Genomic DNA, 22541 nt, shown 5'->3' with positions numbered 1-22541 from the left:
ACTGAAGTAATATTTATTTGCTTTTAATATTGTTTATGCATAATACTGGGGCTTCCCAGGTGGTGCTAGTGGTAAACAATCTGCCTGCCAATGCAAGGGACATAGATGTAGGTTTGATCCCTGGGTCGGGAAGATCCCCTGGAGGAGGGCATGGCAACCCACTCCAGAATTATTGCCTGGAGAATCCCATGGACAGACGAGCCTGGTGGGCTACAGTCCATGGGGTCACAAAGAGTCAGACATGACTGAAGCAACTTAGCATTCACGCATGCATAATATTCATCATATTTACATAATATTACTGTTTTAGGAGGTTGATTTGTATTCAGTTTTTTTTTTTTTGAGGCTATGGAAGCTTTTTAAAAATCTACTTATTTTTAATTTGAGAATAATTACTGTACAATTTGTGTTGGTTTCTGCCATACATCAACATGAATCAGCCATAGTCGGTTTACAAATATCATGTTAGTTTCAAGGAAGTAAATTTTCACATCTCATTTCTTCTGATTCTTTTCATGAGGTTATTGCTTTGGGGAGGTGAAGAGGTGAAGAAGATTTCATCTTCAGTCTCCAGAAGGCAGAAGAGAGGAGAATTTCCCTGCTCAAAATTATCATTCATCATTCAGTTATCCTGATTAAGAGAGTCTGCTGAGACAAAGCCTCTGACTTTTTACAGAGATTGTGCAGGAATCCACTCTCCATGAGAATTTGCCCAGAGCAGGGTTTCTCAATTTAGGCATGATTATCATTTAGGGCTGGATAAATCTTTGTTGCAGGGGGCTGTTCTGTATACTGGAGGATGTTTAGCAACATTCCTGGTTTCTACCCACTAAATATCAGTAGTACCCACCCCTAGTTGTGACAACCCCAAAATGTCTCTGGATATTGAAAAATGTTCTCTGGGGGTCAACAGTTACTCTGAGGAACAAAATCACATCTGGACTGCACAGTGGAGCCACCAGGGGAGCTTTAGAAAGTACTGGTGCCTGGGACTCTCCCCAAGAATGTCTGATTTGATTTCTCTGGGGGTGGCCTGACCTGCAGAGTTTTTAAACACTTCCCAAGGAATTTGGTGTAGACCAGGGTTAATCTCAGATTCATCTACAAATTCTGACTCTGACAGGGACCTCCTCCCAGATTGGACACCCAGTACCATGTTAACCCGGAGAAGGCAATGGCACCCCACTCCAGTACTCTTGCTTGGAAAATCCCATGGACGGAGGAGCCTGGTGGGCTGCAGTCCATGGGATCGTGAAGAGTCTGACAAGACTGAGCGACTTCACTTTCACTTTTCACTCTCATGCATTGGAGAAGGAAATGGCAACCCACTCCGATGTTCTTGCATGGAGAATCCCAGGGACAGAAGAGCCTGGTAGGCTGCCATCTCTGGGGTCGCACAGAGTCGGACACGACTGAAGCGACTTAGCAGCAGCAGCAGCAGCAGCAGCCATGTTAACCTGGTGATTACCCAAGCTTGCATCCTCCTGCCTTATTGGCACAATGTTGGCTTTGTTCTTTCAGGTTAGAACATTGCCTTTTCCACAACTGTTTGTCATTCACTTATCATGTCTTACTAAGGAAATTCAGAATCAACATCAGACCAATGGGGGGACATTTGGGGGGCAAGAGGTCTTTGTGATAGTCCTACAAAACACCCCGAGAAGAAGGCTTATCTTTCCAACCCATCTTGTGATAGCAAAGGCCACATGCACATGCCTGGGTATGTGCACAGGAGAAAGCACAAGAAGTGAAGCAAAGTGGGAAAGATCACAACTTCTCCTCTTGGATTATTCTGGACTAGCCCTGGTATGGCAACACTCCAAAATAATGAGCATCCGTGCTTCCACATCTTTTAACCAAATGTCTCCTGAATGGTTTAGAACAGCTATTAAATACAACCTACTGCCCCATATCTTCTGATCTAGGAACTCTACTCCTAGTTCTCCACCCAACAGAAATGTGTACTTATATTACCAAAAGAAAAATGTTAGAATGTTCATAGCAGCACTCTCCATAATAGTCATAACTAGGAATGGCCCAGATGCCCATCAATAGTGGGATGGAAAAGTAAATTGTGGTGTAGTCACACAAAGGAATACTACACAGCCATGAGAACGAAAGAGCAATAACTTCATATAGTACATTGATGAATTTCACAGGTAGAATGTTGAGCCATAGAAACTAGACCCTAAAAGTGGGATATATTGACAACTGACTTTATATAAGATCCCTCCCTCAAAGAGACAAAACTTATTGATACTGTTACATGTCAAGATAGGGGTGTCCCTCAGGGTTAGGGATAGTGAGTGAAGAGCATGAGGGGGCTTCTGTGATGTTTCAAGTTACAGCTCCTCTCTGGACCTGGGTATTGGCTAGGTGAGCGTGTTCAGTTTGAGAGAATGCATCAATGTGTACATTTATAATTCATGTGCTTTTCTGTTTGTCTTCACTTCAATAAAATATTTAGAAAAATTACCTTTTCTTTCTCAGCTGCTGTTTCCTCACTCCCAAACGGGGAGACTGGGGGCTTTGACGTGACACTGATGAGTCAGGAACTGGGCAAGTCCCAGAAAGCCCCATTTGTCCTTGTCATTGTCCCACCCCCACACTGTTGTCCTCCACTCAGGTGTCATGCATAGGCTGGAAGCAGATAGCATAGAAGTGAGGAGACTCGGTGTCCCATGGCCTGACTGCTGGAACCAAAACAATTCTACTGATGATCAACTCCCAAGACCACAAACAGTGTCCAGCTCCAAATTGGACAGAGAGCTATGCAAGTTTTTTCTTTTAATCTAGATTGTTTATCCCTAAATAAACAATCTTGCAGCAATGACAGAGTCAGGCTGCAGCTCCAGGGTGGGATCCACTGGTGTGGCCTTTTGGCATGCACCACCCCAGCACATCACACTCCAGACTGCACATCAACTCTGTCCAAGGCCTCTGCCCATCATGGCAGCTAACGTGTTTTTCCCACAGATGATACCATTGTATTTGTCCCAACATCTGGGTAATATTCTGGATGGCATGCATAAGTGAATCGGGCATTTATTTCACTAGTGAAGTACAACTGCATCATAAATAGTGTATGCTGACATCCTAAATAGTGCTGACTCTGCATTGAGACCTGGGTGAGGAGTTGTAAACCCAGGAGGTTCCTCCTTAGCAAGAAGAATCCAAGACTTTCCAATTCAATAAATCTGGATACTATTGAGAGAAGAGAGACATCATTACAGACAGATAATGGTCCAAAATCCCAGCCAGTGATGATTGGGGAAGCAGATGTAAGCCAGGGTGATTTTTATATGTTCCGATAGCCCCTGCCGGGTGGGAGATGAAGTACGCAAAAAGTCTGATTGATAACTACATTTGGGCCACTGAGCAATTTCAGAGGTAGAAGCAATCATATTGCCTATGCTTGTCTGAGGAAAAGGATGGGGTTGACCTGCTAAAGGCAATTGATTTGTCACATAGCTTTATGTACTCAGACATTCTCAAATACAGTTATATAATTCACCTAAGATGCTGCCCATTTGGGACAGTTACTGTCCCCCTCCTCAATGTATTCAGTCATTCAGCCAGTCCTTCTGACATTTGAAAAAAAAATTTTTTTAAGAATATTTATGCATAAAGTGAAGTGCTGGAATGTGACCCCTCTCCTCTCAAGTAGTTCATCATCAGCTTGCTTGGTTATTGCCTGCTACATAAGAAGCCACCTCAAAACTTAAGGCTTCAATATAAGAACAACCAGGGTGACTGTCTTAGTCAGTCCAGGCTGCCCTAACAAATAACATACACTGGGAGGCTTAAACAACAGCAATTTCTGTCCCACGTTCTGGAAGCTGAAAGTTCAAGATCAAAGTGCCAGTAGATTTGGTTCCCGAGACGGACCTGCTGGGCTTCCCAGGTGGTGCTATAGGTAAAGGACCAGCCCGCCAATGCAGGAGACTTAAGACATGTGGGTCCAATCCTTGGATTAGGAAAGATCTCCTGGAGCAGGGCACAACAACCCACTCCAGTATTCTCGCCTGGAGAATTCCATGGACAGAGGAGCCTGGTGGGCTACAGTCCATGGGGTCACAAAGAGTTGGACACGATTGAGCAACTTTCACTTTCTTTGCCATAAAATGATGGGACCAGATGGAGTTATCTTAGTTTTTTGAATGTTGAGTTTTAAGCTAGCTTTCTCATTCTCTTCTTTCACCCTCACTAAGAGGTTCTTTAGTTCCTCTTCACGTTCTTCCATAAGAATGGTATAATCTGCATACCTGAGGTTGTTGATATTTCTCCCAGCAATCTTGACTCCAGTTTGTGATTCATCCAGCCCAGCATTTCACATGAGGTACTCTGCATGCAAGTTAAATAAGCAGGGTGACAACATATAGCCTTGTCATACTCCTTCCCCAGTTTTGAACCAGTCAGCTGTTCCATGTAAGGTTCTAACTGTTGCTTCTTGACCTGCATACAGGTTTCTCAGAACACAGGTAGGATGGTCTGATATTCCCATCTCTTTAAGAATTTTTCAGGGTTTATTGTGATCCACACAGTCAAAGGCTTTCACATAGTCAATGATACAGAAATAGATATTTTTCTGGAATTCCCTTGCTTTCTCTATGATCCAAGGAATGTTGACAGTTTGATCTCTGGTACAGTAGATAGACTCATGGTATATCTTGGAGGCAGAGCTGATAAGAACAGCTACTTAATTGGATGTGGCACAGGACAGAAATCAAGGCTGATTTCTAGGTTGAGGGCTTGGGCAACTAGCCAATGATGGTGACTTTTACTAAGAAGGAGAATACTGGAAAGGAGCAGGTTTGGAATACTAAATGTGCTCACCAAATGTTTTGGGAGCATCTACTATGTGCCAGTGGAGGGGTTCAGAATATGTCACCATGACATAAGGATTATTTTGAACTGAAGATATTTGAGATTCAACAGCTGCAGGAAGAGACTTTTTCTAGCCTCCCCCTTATCTTTCTAAAAGCAAAGCCTCCTCAATTAATTCGCTCTCATAAATCTCCTTCCAGGAGTTTCACAACCAGGGACAATTGACTCTTATCACTGAAGAGGAAAAGTAAACACAGGTCAGCATCTGGATAAAAATTCACTTAAACAGATCAATTCAGTTCAGTTTAGTTCAGTTCAGTCGCTCATTCGTGTCGACTCTTTGAGACCCCATGAATCGCAGCACGCCAGGCCTCCCTGTTCATCACCAACTCCCGGAGTTTACTCAAACTCATGTCCATTGAGTTGGTGATGCCATCCAGCCATCTCATCCTCTGTTGTCCCCTTCTCCTCCTGCCCCCAATCCCTCCCAGAATCAGGGTCTTTTCCAATGAGTCAACTCTTCACATGAGGTGGCCAAAGTATTGGAGTTTCAGCTTTAGCATCAGTCCTTCCAATGAACACACAGGACTGATCTCCCTTAGAATGGACTGGTTGGATCTCCTTGCAGTCCAAGGGTCTCTCAAGAGTCTTCTCTGACACCACAGTTCAAAAGCATCAATTCTTCGGCGGTCAGCTTTCTTCACAGTCCAACTCTCACATCCATACATGACCACTGGAAAAACCATAGCCTTGACTAGATGGACCTTTGTTGGCAAAGTAATGTCTCTGCTTTTGAATATGTTATCTAGGTTGGAGATTGCCTTAAGACCTGATTAAAGGAGTGGGAGCCCTGAATGCACCCTGCTGCTTATCAGCAATTCTTCCCTTGAACCATTGCTATAAAATTCCTCACCAAATGCCCCCAGGAAAGGACACACAGGTTTAGAGAAAGCCACAAGGGTAGCTTGCCAGATCTTAGTTCCCAGACCAGGGATTGAACCCAGGCCTCCTGCAGTGGAAGTGCAGAGTTCTAAACACTGGACCACCAGGGAAGTCCCAGGGACACACAGTTTTGAAGGGCATGAGCCTACTGTGGCCCCTTTGCCAGGCAAAGCATTAGAGTTACTCTATTCTACTTTACCCAAAACTCTCTCTGATATTCGATTTGGTACCAGTGCACAAAAGCCAAGTTTTCAGCATCATTCTCTGCCCTGCAAGCCATAGTTCACTGTATTTCATTGCTGTCCAGCTCCAGGATGCCAAGAGCTGGGCATGGTCTTGGCTTCCCTGCTTCCTGCCAGGCTTTGAGCTCCTTGGCTTGGACTTTTAATTTCAGATTACAGCCCAACACAGGGTCCAGCAAATGTAAAATCTACTTAGTAATTGGCTGAACTGATTGTCTTTGAAATGTGAGAGAAGCCTGAAGCCACAGAGAACACACACCACCCACATCCCTGGGAAGAAGACCCAGATATACAGTCAGAAGAGAGGAGGCAGTGAAAAGCCATCAAAGACTGTCTAAGAGAGCTTCACATCAGCTGCGACCCAGGAACGTGGGAGCCACTTTCCACTGAGTCCAACTACTCTTCAATTTCTGTGCCCTTGAGTCAGCTCTGTTGGGCTCTGGCCAGTGATATAGGCAGTTACCCACATAGACCCACCATACCAAGACCACCAACCTTTTTTTACACATCACAAGACATGGCATTCATTGAAAGGCTGATATGTTTTGCCAATGCAGACCTGGGCTGGCCCTGAACCAATGGCTGGAGGGAGAAGGTGAAAATTTCCATGTCTCCTTTTATGCTGTTATTCCCTCTTACACATATGGGATTTATTTTTTTACAGGTTTAAATCTTACATTGAAAATAAACTCAAGTGACCCAAATGTTTTACTGAACAATCCATAATAAAGATAAAAGGCACCTGCATTAGGGGAGGCACCAACAGCCAACTCTAATTGCTCTAGTGTTTGGAACTTCCTGAATGAAAATATTAAGTGCTTTCTGAACAGTTTAAAGAATTCATCTGTCCAGGGTTGATTAGAACTATCTCAAACCAGGCTTATCGTACCTCAATCAAACAAAAAATGGAGGAAAATAAAACTCCCTGGAAAGACAGAAACAAAAGGAAATAAAATACAACAAAGTCACAACTGTCCCCAGTGGATTTGAATAACATGGAGTTTTCTTGTTCTTGTACAGAATCTAGCATATATATACATATATATGTATATATGCATGTATGTATGTATATACATATATAGAGTATATATAAATGTGTGTATATATATGTTTACACACGCATATATACATACAGACACATGTATATACACATATACACAGACACCCATATAATTTCCCTCTTATTCCACTATGGAATCTCAGTCTAAGATCATGACCCCTCCAAAAAAATAGTAATGTAATGAAGAGACCTTTATGGTCATCTCTACTTTTATGGTCATCTTTATGATTGACCTCATAAAGTAATGTGAGTTATATACATACATGTACACATAGGCCAGATTCTCAACTGATGTAATTCTATGGGAATTCACAGAGTTATATTGGTTGAGAATTTGGCTTCAGCTTCACTTATTGTAGTAATTCCCATCAACTAGCCTGAGATGAGGCTCCATGCACATGGCCACAAAGCTTCATAGGCTGAGAATCTGGCTGACGGAGCACAGAATAATGTCCATCTAAACATCGGCTTGAATTTTATCTGGCCTTGATTTCCAGAGCAGCTTGCATGATGGAATGAGCAAATGCCTTTGGCCTCTGGAGCTTTACAAATCAGTGTGACCCAGTATGGAAAGCTCTAGGTTGTCTGTCCATCTTGGAGGGACAGAGTCATTCCCACCTCAATCTATCCCTACCTGGGAATTGAGTGAAACAATTATTTGCTTGTCCCCTCTTCCTTTGAGCATTCTCTGCTATTTATGAAAATATACTTTGTAAATAGGACTCACAGAAAATAAGCATTAAGAGCTGGAGTCTGGCATTGGTTGCCAGGGAAAATGCATTTATTTGCTAAGTTAGCAAGTGCCAACACCACTAATTGAATTTGTGCCAAAACATGCATTTTTGAAAATGTTGTTCTGTTCCATTCATTATTTATAGAACATCACCTAAGGGCAGTGCATGCTACAAGCCAAAAATCTCATCCTGCATTTTATCAGAAACCCATTGCAGGGAAGGGGAGAAGGGAGACGGTGGGAAACAATAAAATGAGATTTCTGGAAAAAGCTAAAGGAACTTGTCTGGCGTGTTTTGTCTGGACAAGCAATGCCCACAGGGCAACTTGATAATAATCTCCAAATGCAAGAGGACTGGAAAGAATGGCTGCTCTCTCTTGTGACTCAAGGCTGAAGAAGAAATGAACCTCCACTGCAGCATGAAAGAGTTAGGTTAGATAGAAAGGAAATGTCTTTAACAGGGAATGCTACCGAGAGAAACTGAGAGCAGAGAAGAACTTCCGATGTAGGAAGTACCCCATGTGTCCCAGATACTCTAAGGGTAAGAAGTCAATTCAATATTTCCTCAACCCTGAGACAATAGATGTCCCTGGAGGTCATTGCCACACTAGGAAATTGTCCTGGTCCTGTGATTTGTCATCTCATTAGAGGCAGAGGGTTTGGTATGAGAAATCTGCTTTGAAACACCACACTGGAGCAAATTACTTGACCTCTCTCTGCCTGCTTAAGCATTTGTAAAATAGGGATAATTATTCATTCAACACTATTACTGCACCAGGCATTGCTCTAGGGTAGGGGGTCCCCATCCCAAGGGCCATGAACTGGTACGACTCCATGGCCTGTCAGGAACTAGGCCGCATAGCAGGAGGTGAGTGGCAGGTGAGCAAGCAAGTCTTCATCTGTATTTATAGCTGCTCCTCATCACTCTCATTACCACCTGAGCTCCACCTCCTGTCAGATCAGTGGCGGCATCAGATTCTCACAGGAATGAACCCTGCTGTGAACTGCACATGTGACGGACCTAGGTTGTGCGCTCCTTATGAGAATCATCCCCAAACCTTCCCTGACTCTGACAGTGGGAAAACTGTCTTCCACAATTTTGGTGGAAGTCTTTAGTACCAAAAAAAAAAAAAAAAAAAAAAAAAGGCTGGGGACCTCTGTTCTAGGGAATGAGGATACAGCAGTAAATACAATAGATTAAAAAAAAACCCTGCCAGTTCTAATGGGAGAATCAGCTTTATTATAATAATAAAGAATAAAAAAGTAAAATATACAGCACACCAGATGGTGATAAATGCTATGGAGTTAAATTAAGGAGGGAAGTGGATAGAGGTAGGAAAGTTTCCACTTTAAGTAGGATGGAGGGGGACTGCACCCTGAGATGGCATCTTCCAATGAAATATTTGAAGAAAGTGAAGGAGTGAGCTAAGAAGGTGTGGTGGGTTGAATGGTGGCCCCCAAAAGGTCATGTCCATGTTGTGATCCAAGAACCTATGAATGTGGCTTTGTTTGGAAAAATGGTCTTTGCAGATGTGATTAAGTTAAAGTTCTTGAGATGAGATCATCCTGGATTATCTGGGTGGGCCCTAATGGCAAGCATCCTTATAAGAGAGAAGAGGAGAAGACAGACACAAAGAAGCCATGCGAAGATTGAGGCAGAGAGTGATGTGGTCACAAGTTAAGAAACACCTGGCACCACCAGAAGCTGGCAGAGGCAAGGAAGGATTCTCTCCTAGAGCCTTCAGAGGGACTGTGGCCCCCAGAACTGTGAGAGAACCAATTTCTTTCATTTTAAGCCATCAAGCTTCTGTTTTTCACGGCACCCTTTGCTGTTGTTCAGTCACTAAGTCATGCTGAACTCTTTGTGACCCTATGCACTGTAGCACTCCAGGCTCCTCTGTCCTTCACTACCTCCCAGAGGTGGCTCAGATTCATGTCCAGTGAGTCAGTGATGCTATATAACCATTGTATCCTCTGCTGCCCCTTTCTCCTTAGGAGCACCCTTAGGAGATTAATAAAGAGGATATCTAAGAAGTGGTTAAGCAAGAGAACAGCAGATGCAAAGGCTCTGAGGCAGATCTTTTGCCCATCTGCTTGGGAAAGAGCAAGGAGGTTTGTGTCTTGACTTTGCAGCTGAAGTGGACTCTGAAGGAGTTAACAGCTGAAGGCTCTCTGCTGATAGCTCTCCCCACAGAGGGACAGCAAGTCTCTTCTGGAAAAGGCAACTCTGTTTTCAACACAAACAGCGAGTCTGGTGATAATGTCACTGCAAAACCATATGACTTGGACTAGGTTGATAGGAGTGGAAGAAATAAAATTCTGAATATATTTTTGAGGCATAGAGACAAGTGGATTTATGGTAGATTGAATATGGGATATAAGATAAAGAGTGGAGTCAAGAATGGCTCCAAGCATTTTGGCCTGAGCAACTAGAAGAATGGAATTGCCATCAGCTAAGTCAGGGAAGGCTGTAGATGGAACAGGTTTTGGGGAAAAGATCAAGAGTTTGCTTTAGGGTACGTTAGATTTAAGATGTTTGTTAAACATCCAAGTGCAGCTATCAGATAGATACATGACTTAAGGGGACATTTCTGATCTGGAGATATACATATGGAAGAATTTTTAACTTACAGAAAAATTCCTTCTTCCTGTTTGTACAGTTTTATGAGCTTTGAAAACTGCACAGTCATATAACTACCACCACAGTTAAAATACAGAACTGTTCCATCATCCTAAAAAAATCCCCCAAGTAACCCCTTTGTTCTCAAACTCACCCTTCATCCTCAGCCCTTGGTGACAATTCATCTATTATCCATCCCTAAGTGTTACATTTTCCAGAATGTTATATAAATGAAATCAAAAGGTATGTAGCATTTTGAATCTGATATTTTTTGTTCAGCACAATTTATTTGAGATTTATCCATGTCAGGTTTATTAATAGCCCTTTGCTTTTTATTGCTGAGTACTGGTTCCAAATAGGAAAAGGAGTATATTGTCAAGGCTGTATATTGTCACCCTGCTTATTTAACTTATATGCAGAGTACATCATGAGAAATGCTGGGCTGGAAGAAGCACAAGCTGGAATCAAGATTGCCGGGAGAAATATCAATAACCTCAGATATGCAGATGACACCACCCTTATGGCAGAAAGTGAAGAGGAACTAAAAAGCCTCTTGTTGAAAGTGAAAGAGGAGAGTGAAAAAGTTGGCTTAAAGCTGAACATTCAGAAAATGAAGATCATGGCATCTGGTCCCATCACTTCATGGGAAATAGATGGGGAAACAGTGGAAACAGTGGCTGACTATTTTTTGGGCTCCAAAATCACTGCAGATGGTGATTGCAGCCATGGAATTAAAAGATGCTTACTCCTTGGAAGGAAAGTTATGACCAACCTAGATAGCATATTCAAAAGCAGAGACATTACTTTGCCAACAAAGGTCCATCTAGTCAAGACTATGGTTTTTCCAGTGGTCATGTATGGATGTGAGAGTTGGACTGTGAAAAAAGTTGAGTGCCGAAGAATTGATGCTTTTGAACTGTGGTATTGGAGAAGACTCTTGAGAGTCCCTTGGACTGCAAGGAGATCCAACCAGTCCATTCTAAGGGAGATCAGTCCTGTGTGTTCATTGGAAGGACTGATGCTAAAGCTGAAACTCCAATACTTTGGCCACCTCATGCGAAGAGTTGACTCATTTGAAAAGACCCTGATTCTGGGAGGGATTGGGGGCAGGAGAAGGGGATGACAGAGGATGAGATGGCTGGATGGCATCACTGACTCGATGGACATGAGCTTGAGTAAACTCCAGGAATTGGTGATGGACAGGGAGGCCTGGCATGCTGCGATTCATGGGGTCGCAAAGAGTCGGACACGACTGAGTGACTGAACTGAACTGACTGAGTATTTCATTATATGGATGTACCATTGTTTGTTCACAGCAGGACCTGTTTGACAGCAGGACATCTGGGTTGTCTCCCCTTACTAGCAATTATGATAAAGCTGGTATAAATATTCATGGCATTTTTATAAACAAAAGTTTTCAGATTTCTAAAATATACAATGAGGAGTAGGATTGTTGGGTCATCCAGTGAGTATATGTTTTCTAAACTGCCTACTGTTTTCCAAAGTGGTTACCATTTTGTGTTTCCTGCAGGAATATCAGATTTTAAATTATTTTTTAATGTACTTCTTAACTACTCTAATAGATATATAATAGTATCCCACTGTGGCTTTCATTTGCCTTTCCCTAATGAATAATGAAGTTGAGTGTTTTTTCATGTGCTTATTTTCCATACAAATTTCTTCTTTGGTAAGGTGTCCATTAAAATCTGTGCCCATTTTTTAATTGGGTTATTTATTTATACACTGTTTAGTATGGACAGTTCTTTATATAGTCTGCTTATATGTTTTTTGTCATATGTGTGATTTGGAAATATATTTTCCAAGTCTGTAGTTTGTCTTTTTATTCTTTTTTTTTTTTTTATCGTGAATTTTATTTTATTTTATTTTTTTAAAATTTTATTTTATTTTTAAACTTTACATAATTGTCTTAGCTTTGCCAAATATCAAAATGAATCTTTTAAAAGTGTTTTTGGAAGAGCAAAAGTTTTAAATTTTGATGAAGCCCAGTTTATCATTTTTTTTCTTTTATAGATCATGATTTTGGTTTCATACTCAAAAACTCACTGCCTAAATCACAAAGATATACTCCTTTATCTTCTTTTAAAAGTCTTACATATTTATGCTTTTTATTTAGGTCTATAAAACATTTTTATTTTTGTAAGTCTTGAGATATAATCAAGGTACATTTTTTTTGCATATTGAGTGCCCAATTGTTCCAGTACCATTTGTTGAATCTCTGCTTTCCTTATTAATTTTAATCTTCTTTAACATCTCCAGATAGGATCATTTCTAATTACCTGTTTTTAAGTTCATTCACTTTTTTCTCTATCATCTCCATTCTGCTATTGAAGTTATCCAGCAATTTTTAAAAAATTTTAAGATGTCATATTTTTCAATCCTAACATTTCAGTTCGGTTTTTTTCTTAATAGTTTCTATTTTCATCTTGAGAGTTTGTATCTTTCCATTCATTTCAAGAATGTTCACCCTTACTTCATGGAACATGTTATGATAGCTGCTTGAAAGTCTTTGCTAATTCAAACATCTGGATCATCATGTTGGCCTCTGTTTATTGTTTTTTCTCTTGAGAATTGGTTAGATTTTTCTGGTTCTTTGTATGTTAAATAATTTTATATCTCTTCCTGGACATGTTTTGAGACTGGGTCCTGTTAAAATCCTCTTGAGAATGGAATGGCAATAGATTTTATTGCTGTTTTCGAAGGAAATAAACACAGGTTAAGACCATAAGTTTTGTCCTACTTTCTGTGGGCAGTGGTTCAAATATCATTCCAGGATTCAATGCCATTGTTTTTATTGCCCCAATATAGGTGACACTTGGGGCTTCCCAGGTGGCACTAGTGGTAAATAATCTGCCTGCCAATGCAGGAGACATACCAGACTCGGGGTTCAGTCCCTGGGTCAGGAAGATCCCCTGGAAGAGGGCATGGCAACTTACTCCAGTATTCTTCCCTGGAAAAGCCCTTGGACAGAGGAGCCTGGTGGTCTACAGTCCTTGGGGTTGCACAGAGTCGGCCATGACTGAAGCGACTTAACACACATGCAGGTGACACTCAGGACTATGTTTGGGACTTAGGAGTGGTTTGTATCATAGTTCAGTTCTCAGAGATTTTACTCTGCTTCTTTTGAGTCTGTCCTGCTCATGCACAGCTTGGGGGTAAGCTCAGGACTTGTGTTAGTTCATACACAGTATTAGAGGGAGTCCCTTTTCCAATTCTTTGCTCTCTGGGATTTTCTCCACATTCTCTGACTTCCGAGATCCCCTTTTCCAATTCTTTTGGTCAGAAAAATGGACTTTTCTCAGACCTTTAGCCCTCGCTCCCCCTACTACACTGTCCTACAGTTCTGGGTCATTGGAGCCACCTTGAGGGTGAAAGAGCAAGAAAAATAGTAATAATAATAATAATAATGGGGCTTCCTCCAACACTCTTCAAATGCAGGGATTCCTTTTTCCAGTTCCACTAGTTAGAGAGACAAAGTTCAAGTGTCTTCACTACCACGAACATTGTCCCCATAGCAGTGCAGATCTGCAACCGGGGCTGCCTCAAAGACAAAGCCAAGAGAGAGAAAAAGAAAAAAATTAGGATTCTCTCCCCACCCACCTGTACTCCTGGCTCTCATCCTCTGGCCAGAAAGAGTGGGATTTTTATTGGAGCTTTGGATGTCCATTCCTGCTTTAAAATTCTGTGACTCAGATCTCCAGGCCACCCTCATATCAAGTCTAGAGAAACAAGAGGGGAAAAAAAGGAATCTCAAGCTTACTCTATCTTGGTTGGCCTTAGAAGTTCTGGGAATTTTATGCATGTGTGAATGCATGATATTTATGATATTTCAACCATTTAGATTGGATAGCTATGATATTAAAACAATTATTCAGATTAAATGAGATCACCAAAGCGGTGGGTTTAGATACAAAAGAGAGAAAGGGTGCAAGAACTGAGGCCTGGGGCACTACAACAATTAGAAGTCAGGTAAATGAGGAAGAAGGAGAAGACCAGAGATAAAAGGTGAACTTAGAGAAGCAAGTGTCCTGGATGCTAATAACAGTGTTTCAAGGAGGAGGAGGTGATCCATTGGGCCAATTACTGCCAATAAATAATAGAAAGACTGAGAATTTGCCTTTGGATAATTCCAATAGTTGTGGGTGGAATTAAGTGAGATGCTAGGTAGAACAAAATCAGCACAATTCGTTTTAAAACACTTAGGCCATTTTTCATAGAAGTAGAGCAAATAACTTTAAAATTTATATGGAAACACAAAAGACCCCAAATAACTAAAACAATCTTGAGAAAGAAGAATGGAACTGGAGGAGTCATGCAAATCAGTTGTGTGCTTTGTCTATCCTCCATCAGCTTCATCTCTAGATTGGAACCAAGCTTGGGTACATTGGCCATTACTATGATTTATCACTAGCTGATTACCTGATCAATTGTTCCCTTAGTGAAATAAAGTGAGAAAAATCAAATTAACCTTCCATTCAATGGAAGGTATTCCAAATGACAGTTCCCTTCACAGGCCAGAGACTTCAGGCAACTCAGCTGATCACCTGGTATGATCAGCACAGCTGCCTATAGGTGGTACAACAGCGTTATCCAAGGACACATCCACTTACAATCATTTAGTGCTTCTCTCTGGCCATGTACGCACACACATTACTTGGGAGCCCAAGGCAGCCACAATAAATCAAAATCCCTAACATCAGGCGCATGTTTATCCTTCTGTGTTAAGTTATTGTGGGATACTATGATTGTTGTTATTCAAATAAAGGGAGGTTACATTTATTTTCCTGGGTTCAGAAAGGCAGGAACGGACATTTAAATCTCTTTAACAAAAGTACTAAAAAAGAGAGAAGCCACACTGGTGGTGGAGATGGGAGTGGGGATGGAGGCTTTGAAGTCAGCATCTCATCCAAATATGGCTTACCCAGAGACTGACTCAGTCTGCAGGAAAACAGTATGAATGTTCAGTCCTCAGACATGGGGTAGGCTTACATTTCTGAGTCCATAAAGCCATTTTAAGTCTAAGATTTGGCCTTGGTGTTTCAATTTCAAAGTGACTACATTTCTGACTTGAAATCTGTAGGGGCGTAAGGTGTGTCTTTTATATCAATTGGTAAGAAATCTGTATGCAGGTCAGGAAGCAAAAGTTAGAACTGGACATGGAACAACAGACTGGTTCCAAATAGGAAAGGAGTATGTCAACACTGTATATTGTCACCCTGCTTATTTAAAGAGTACATCATGAGAAAAGCTGGGCTGGATGAAGTACAAGCTGGAATCAAGATTGCCGGGAGAAATATCAATAACCTCAGATATGCAGATGGCACCACCCTTATGGCGGAAAGTGAAGAAGAATTAAAGAGCCTCTTGATGAAAGTGAAAGAGAGAGAAAAAGTTGGCTTAAAACTCAACATTCAGAAAAGGAAGATCATGGCATCCAGTCCCATTACTTCATGGCAAATAGATGGAGAAACAGTGGAAACAGTGTCAGACTTTATTTTTCTGGGCTCCAAAATCACTGCAGATGGTGACTGCAGCCATGAAATGAAAAGACTCTTACTCCTTGGAAGAAAAGCTATGACCAACCTAGACAGCATGTTAAAAAGCAGAGACATTACTTTGCCAACAAATGTCCATCTAGTCAAAGCTATGGTTTCTCCAGTAGTGATGTATGGATGTGAGAGTTGGACTGTGAAGAAAGCTGAGCACTGAAGAACTGATGCTCTTGAACTGTGGTGTTGGAGAAGACTCTTGAGAGTCCCTTGGACTGCAAGGAGATTCAACCAGTCCATCCTAAAGGAAATCAGTCCTGAATGTTCATTGGAAGGACTGATGTTGAAGCTGAAACTCCAATACTTTGGCCACCTCATGCGAAGAGCTGACTCATTTGAAAAGACCTTGATGCTGGGCAAGATTGAAGGCAGGAGGAGAAGGGGATGACAGAGGATGAGATGGTTGGATGGCATCACCGACTCAATGTACATGAGTGTGAGTGAACTCTGGGAGTTGGTGATGGACAGGGAGGCCTGGTGTGCTGCAATCCATGGGGTTGCAAAGAGTCGGATCCGACTGAGCAACTGAACTGAACTGAACTGAAGCTCCCTCAAGCCTCTCTCAGCAATCTTGTATGACTGTAGGGAGAGGAAAAGCACTGATAATGTTGTTTTCAACTAATCCTTATTTCCCAGAAAGCTCCCTGGATTTTACTTTGTTGCACTGAGAATTAGAAGGATTCTGATGCCTTCTTTTATTTCTGAAAGGGAAACTTTGAGGTATATTCATCATGAGTAACCAGCCTGCAAATATGTTAGCTTTCCTTCTCATCAGCACATAATCTCAGCTGGGAATTCAGACTTTCCTAGAGGGAGGAGCCAAATGTCAGGACAGAGCATTCACCCAGGTTGGCTAAAGATGGGCCTATATAGTTCCTTGATACCTATATCAAAACTCCTCTGGATAAAGCAACATGGGAACGTGCTTATAGAGGAAAGCAAAAATTTTAAGTGGCTGGGTTTATTTATTAGAAATTAATATGCCTCTATGGGGACTAGTTTTGTGACAAGTTGTGTCATTTGTAGGACTGTTTGGGGGTCCATACACCACAGCTATTCATTTTCTCAGGTGTTGTATATTCCCCATGAGATAGTCTTTATCCACCATTAGTCTCATCCCTAATGGCCTATATTAATTTATAACTGAGGGGTATTGCAAAAATGCACCATGTTTCAAAGAAGCAAGGTGAGCCCTTGCAACTCTTTATAAGTCATAATAAATTAAGCTGCAAAGAATGCCAATATTTATCTTCCATCATTTTTATAGTTACTGCTGCAATTTTTCTTATGCTACCTTAATTAATATGTGTCTTTGGGGGATTAACTTCTGTTGGAAAAAAAAGCAGATTAAAAAAAATAGCTTTGTTTTATTTCTGTGAATAAATAATAGGTGCTTTGGGTTGACCAGATGGTAGAAAGATGTGGGGAACTCTGGCTTGGGAGTTTCATTCCGTTTCTACCTTATACTAGCCAGGTGATTTGGGTGTTACTTCCCCACCTCTAGGCCTTGGTTCTGGAAAAAAACAAGTTGGATTGGTGGTTCTTTGACCACCCCGTCCTGCTGATAACTAAGCAATCAAGCCAATGGCAGCCATGTCCATCATGAAACTCACTCAAATAGTTAAAATATGAGTTAGTTTTTAATGACTGAATTGAGTAATCCACTCAGTATCCAGATGGATTGGTCCACAGCTGGTTGTTATGACAACCAGAAACAATGCTGCAAAAGCCAAGGACTCAGTGGAGATAAATGGTCACAACCAGTGGCCCTTCTGCTATGGGAGCTTTAAAAGGGCCAAGTTGGCCCTGTGGATTTGTTCTTTCCAGCCCAGAGCCAACACTGGGCCCATTAGTCTTTCTATCTGATATGGGATTTTGTATTTACTCATTCTACAATAGCTTTGTATTTAATTTACAAAGCAACCCTGAAAAATCCCTTGGTGGAGCAAACCATAGCCTGCTCTTTGAGCTAATTATTTTTCATTGTTTATGAAAAAGTATGCATGTGCCTAGTAAATTCTTGTCCACATACATCTTTATTTTCATTAATTTTATGCAACATAGGTCAAGCAATAACTCAATCTGTCTGGTTACAAAGGACATACAATGCCCTTTTAAGGTTTTATAATCACAAAAGATTCCCCCTGTTTAGTTCCTCTTGAAAAGGCATACTTTTTTTCCAGGTCAAGGAGAAATAACACAGCAATCCTTCCAGCCAGGCCCTCCTTCAACAGGCCACACTCCACCAAGCAGGACGTTGGCCGTCACCACTTACAGTAAATCACTCGACAGTGGAGCCATCTTTGCCAGTCAGAAATATTTCCCCACACACTGGTTCTGTTTGATTGGTCTTGGGTTTATGCAGTTCCTGGCACAGGGAGGGAGGGCCTTTTCCTCCTCTGCCAGGTTTCTTTCAGCCTTGCTATAGCCTTGTTTCAACTCTGGCTTAGACTCCAACCCACAAAACTACCTTTCCAATTGCTCCTTTTGGCCCAAAGAATGTCATCCAGTTTCCAGTGAAGGCTTCAGTCAAAGGCCTTGTTGTTCTGGGAGCTGGTACCCCAGCAGGATGGGCTGTTGCCAACCACGTCTCCCTCACCCACCCCAGCCCTGGGGACTATTGGGGGACTTTGAGTTCCCACAGCTTCATAAGCAGGCACTGAAGGTCTAGGATGCCATCAGACAAGGTTGCAGGGCATAATTATGGGGTTTTGAAACTCATGACTTATAAAGACCTTGGTCAAGCTGACTCGGAAAATAAAAAAGAAAATGTTTTCAAGCAATAACAGATAATAATAATAATAATATGGATTATGACTCAAACTAACACAAACTAATTTGGAATTTCAGGGCCACTTATTCAGGAAACCTCCCATTCATCTTCCCAGACTCTATCCCTCCCCATTGTCCACACACAATGTTCCCTTTTTCAGGAAGTAATTTCTGTTAAAAAGCTTTTATTGCCGAGTTTATGGGAATCTCTTACTTGGATTTGCAATACTTCTCAGATTCCATACACAGAAGTCATGGGATCTTGATTTCTGAGGAGGGAGTAGCTGCTGGAACCAAGAAAGACATAATGCTGGAAATGCCATGTGGTCAGTGGTGGCTGAACCTCATATGAATTACATCACCTCTCTCCATCCCTGCCCCTCACATTGCCACTCCCACTTATTTAATAATGGGATTGGAGACATCAGGCCAAATTATTTATTAAGCACATTCTGAATGCCGAACAAAGTCCAAGGCAAAAAGAATGGGGAGAAGGGAATCAAAACTTATAGTTCAGGCCTAGAGCCTAATAAATGATCTTCATGCTGCTAGCTTCTCCTGCATTCTCTAATCCAGTTCTCAAATTTTAGGGGCATCAGATTTACCTGGGGGGAGATGATTATTAAAGCACAGGTTTTGGGGCCTCACCCCCAGATTGTCTGATTCAGCAGGTTTGAGGTGGAGACAAGAATTTGCATTATTAAGTTTCCAGATGATTCTTATATTCATGGTCCAAGGACCATACTTTGAGGAGCAGTGCTCTAATCCATTCTTCTCCCTGTTTTCAGAATGATCCTCTAGCATAGGAGTCTAATCAAGTACTCACCATTCAGTCACCATGGAGCAACGTCTCACCTCAACATGACATTGAGGACCTCCCCAACGTGCTCCTGGGCTTCCCTGGTGGCTTAGACAGTAAAGAATCTGTCTGTAGTATGGGAGATTCAGGTTTGATTCTTGGGTCGGGAAGATCCCCTGAAGAAATGAATGGCAACCCACTCCAGTATTCTTGCCTGGAGAATTCCATGGGCAGAGGAGTCCATGGGGTTGCAAAGAGTCAGACACAAATGAGTGACTAACACTCTCACTTTCAACATGTTCCCAGCTGATGTGTGCAGTCACAACCTCACACATACCATGTTTTAGCTTTTAGCCTGGGTTCAGAAGCAAACCTAGAGATAAGGATTTGAAGGGTAATGTCAGGAAGCAATAGTATAGGAGGCATTAATTAAGACGAGAACAAAGGAAACTAACACAGTTAGTTAAAAAGAAGATTACTGCTATAGATAACTGGGGCTCAGTCTCACTGGGAGCCTCTGGAGGACAGCACAGAGAACACCTCAGAGTTATCCTGCCCAAGAGCTGAAGGACCTGGGGAATTATCCACCAATTTCTGCCAGTCTTTGGTTAAGAGCTACCTCTGCTGCTGCGCTGCTGCGTCGCTTCAGTCGTGTCTGACTCTGTGCAACCCCATAGACGGCAGCCAACCCAGCATTCCGTCCCTGGGATTCTCCAGGCAAGAACACTGGAGTGGATTGCCATTTCCTTCTCCAATGCATGAAAGTGAAAAGTGAAAGTGAAGTCGCTCAGTCGTGTCCGACTCTTAGCGACCCCATGGACTGCAGCCTACCAGGCTTCTCCGTCCATGGGATTTTCTAGGCAAAAGTACTGGAGTGGGGTGCCATTGCCTTCTCCGAAGAGCCACCCCTAGACCCATTAATTGCCCATCACTTCCAGAGTGTCCACATTAACTAACCATCACGTCTGCTGTGCCCCTGTACAAGTCTAGCTCTCTGTGGAGGCCAGAGAAAGAACTCAGGCAGAGCCCTAGGCACTTGAAGTAGGAAGCCATCAGGTCAAAGTACATATGAATGTTGAGTTCTGAGTGTTCTTTGATGAGCCACTATCAGCGTCTACTTTACAAGTCCTCTTCACATCCAGCTCCTTCACACCTCTCCTGTGCAGAAACATCCATGCCTGCCTTCTCCTGCTCTGGCTCTCTGATAGAGTTTTGGATGGGGCTGAACTGATTCACTTTCACTTTTCACTTTCATGCATTGGAGAAGGAAATGGCAACCCACTCCAGTGTTCTTGCCTGGAGAATCCCAGGGACGGGGGAACCTTGGTGGGCTGCAGTCTATAGGGTCGCACAGAGTCGGACACGACTGAAATGACTTAGCAGCAGAACTGATTTTTTAGGGCTTGGGTGGGCAGCCGGCTGCGTGCTCCTCGGCTCAGTGCACTCAAGTTGGTGTGACCAGATGAAGTTAAAGAGCCCAGGGCAAGTGATGAACAGAAACAGGAGAACCACGAGGGCCACTCTGCAGGGTGGGGTGGTGGCGTGGGGTGCTGACAAAGCAGCTGAGGACGTGTTTGCAGGCAGTCTTTTTTTTTTTTTTTTCAATTGGAGGAATATTGTTTTACAGTGCTGTGTTGGTTTCTGTCCTACAACAACACAAATCAGCCGTAATTATACCTCTATTACCTACTTCTTGAACCTCCCTTCTCTCTCCCCTCAAACCCACCCCTCTAGGTCATCACGGAGCACCAGGCTGGGCTCCCTACACAGGCAGTCTTTTGAAGACATCCTTTGGGACAAATTTTGAGCCATTTGACTTTAGGTCAGTGGTGGCCACCTGCTGTGCAGTGATTGTGAAATACTATGCAATGCAAGAGGAAGTAGTAGAATTACATTATCCTATTGCCCAAATGGCAAGTCTTAGAGAAGAGCTTGCACAGCACTCATGGATGTGATTACTCTGACCTCCTACCCTGGCACTTAGGCGACATGCTGCCCCCTCCCAAGTGCTATTAGAACCCTCTCCTTCTCAGTCAGTCTTTGCCTCAGGTACTGAGCCTCAGAAATTGTTAATTTCGTGAGAGCTCAACAAGTCGAGAATATTCTCTCCCTTGATTTTCAGACAGACTTCTTGATCTGCTGTCAGGGTTCTAGGAGTGCAGAGTTATGATGGCTTAAAGTGATTTGGGGCAACAAGGGTGTGTAACATTGATATGTAGGGGTGGGCAAGAAAGACAAGGACAACAATCAAAAATTTCCATTTAATATTACTTAGATACCTAATATTTACTATATTAAAAAAAGTCTCCTCTAAAAAGAAAAATAAAAAACATAGAAATTTTTTTCCTAAGGAAATCTTTTGAAAAAAACAGTCTCAAGCTCATGAAATGTTAGTGAGTGACTGGTTCATATCCTATTTTTTAATCCCTTTATCCTTTTTAATCACAGTTGAAGTGATATATGCATGAACTTTGCAAGGCATAAGAAAACATAATTTACTTGACATGATTTGGGGAGAGAAAAACTGAAATATATTAAACATCATTTAACCACATTATTTAGAAAGAAGAAAATCAGAGACACTAATTGCCCATGATGGCTATTTATACAGTGCACCACTGGACTGAAGGGATCCTGGCTGCTCTAGAAACTGGCAGTTTAAATATGATCCAGAAGACAAACAGTGGAGCCAATAAAGACACATTATCTGGTAGGTGACATGTTTTCTCTGTTAAAATTCAGCTATTGAAGGGTAAAGAAATAAGAACAGGCTGCAGTCAAGTCTCAAGTGAGACCACAGAGTGAAAAAACTTTTCCCCCTTTCCTGTCTCATCCTTTTGCCTGATGTCCTTCCTTCAGATGTCCTGAAGATAACCCTGAAGTGTTCCAAACTAAACTGGGTGATGACTTCTGCTTTAGAACAATCCTCTCTTTCCTCCATATCCACCAAAATGCATCTGTTCTATGTCTTAATCTTCA

This window comes from Bubalus kerabau, chromosome X, assembly GCF_029407905.1.
Source record: "Bubalus kerabau isolate K-KA32 ecotype Philippines breed swamp buffalo chromosome X, PCC_UOA_SB_1v2, whole genome shotgun sequence".
In the NCBI taxonomy this organism is placed as follows: domain Eukaryota; kingdom Metazoa; phylum Chordata; class Mammalia; order Artiodactyla; family Bovidae; genus Bubalus; species Bubalus kerabau.
Note: the sequence above shows the minus strand (reverse complement) of the source record.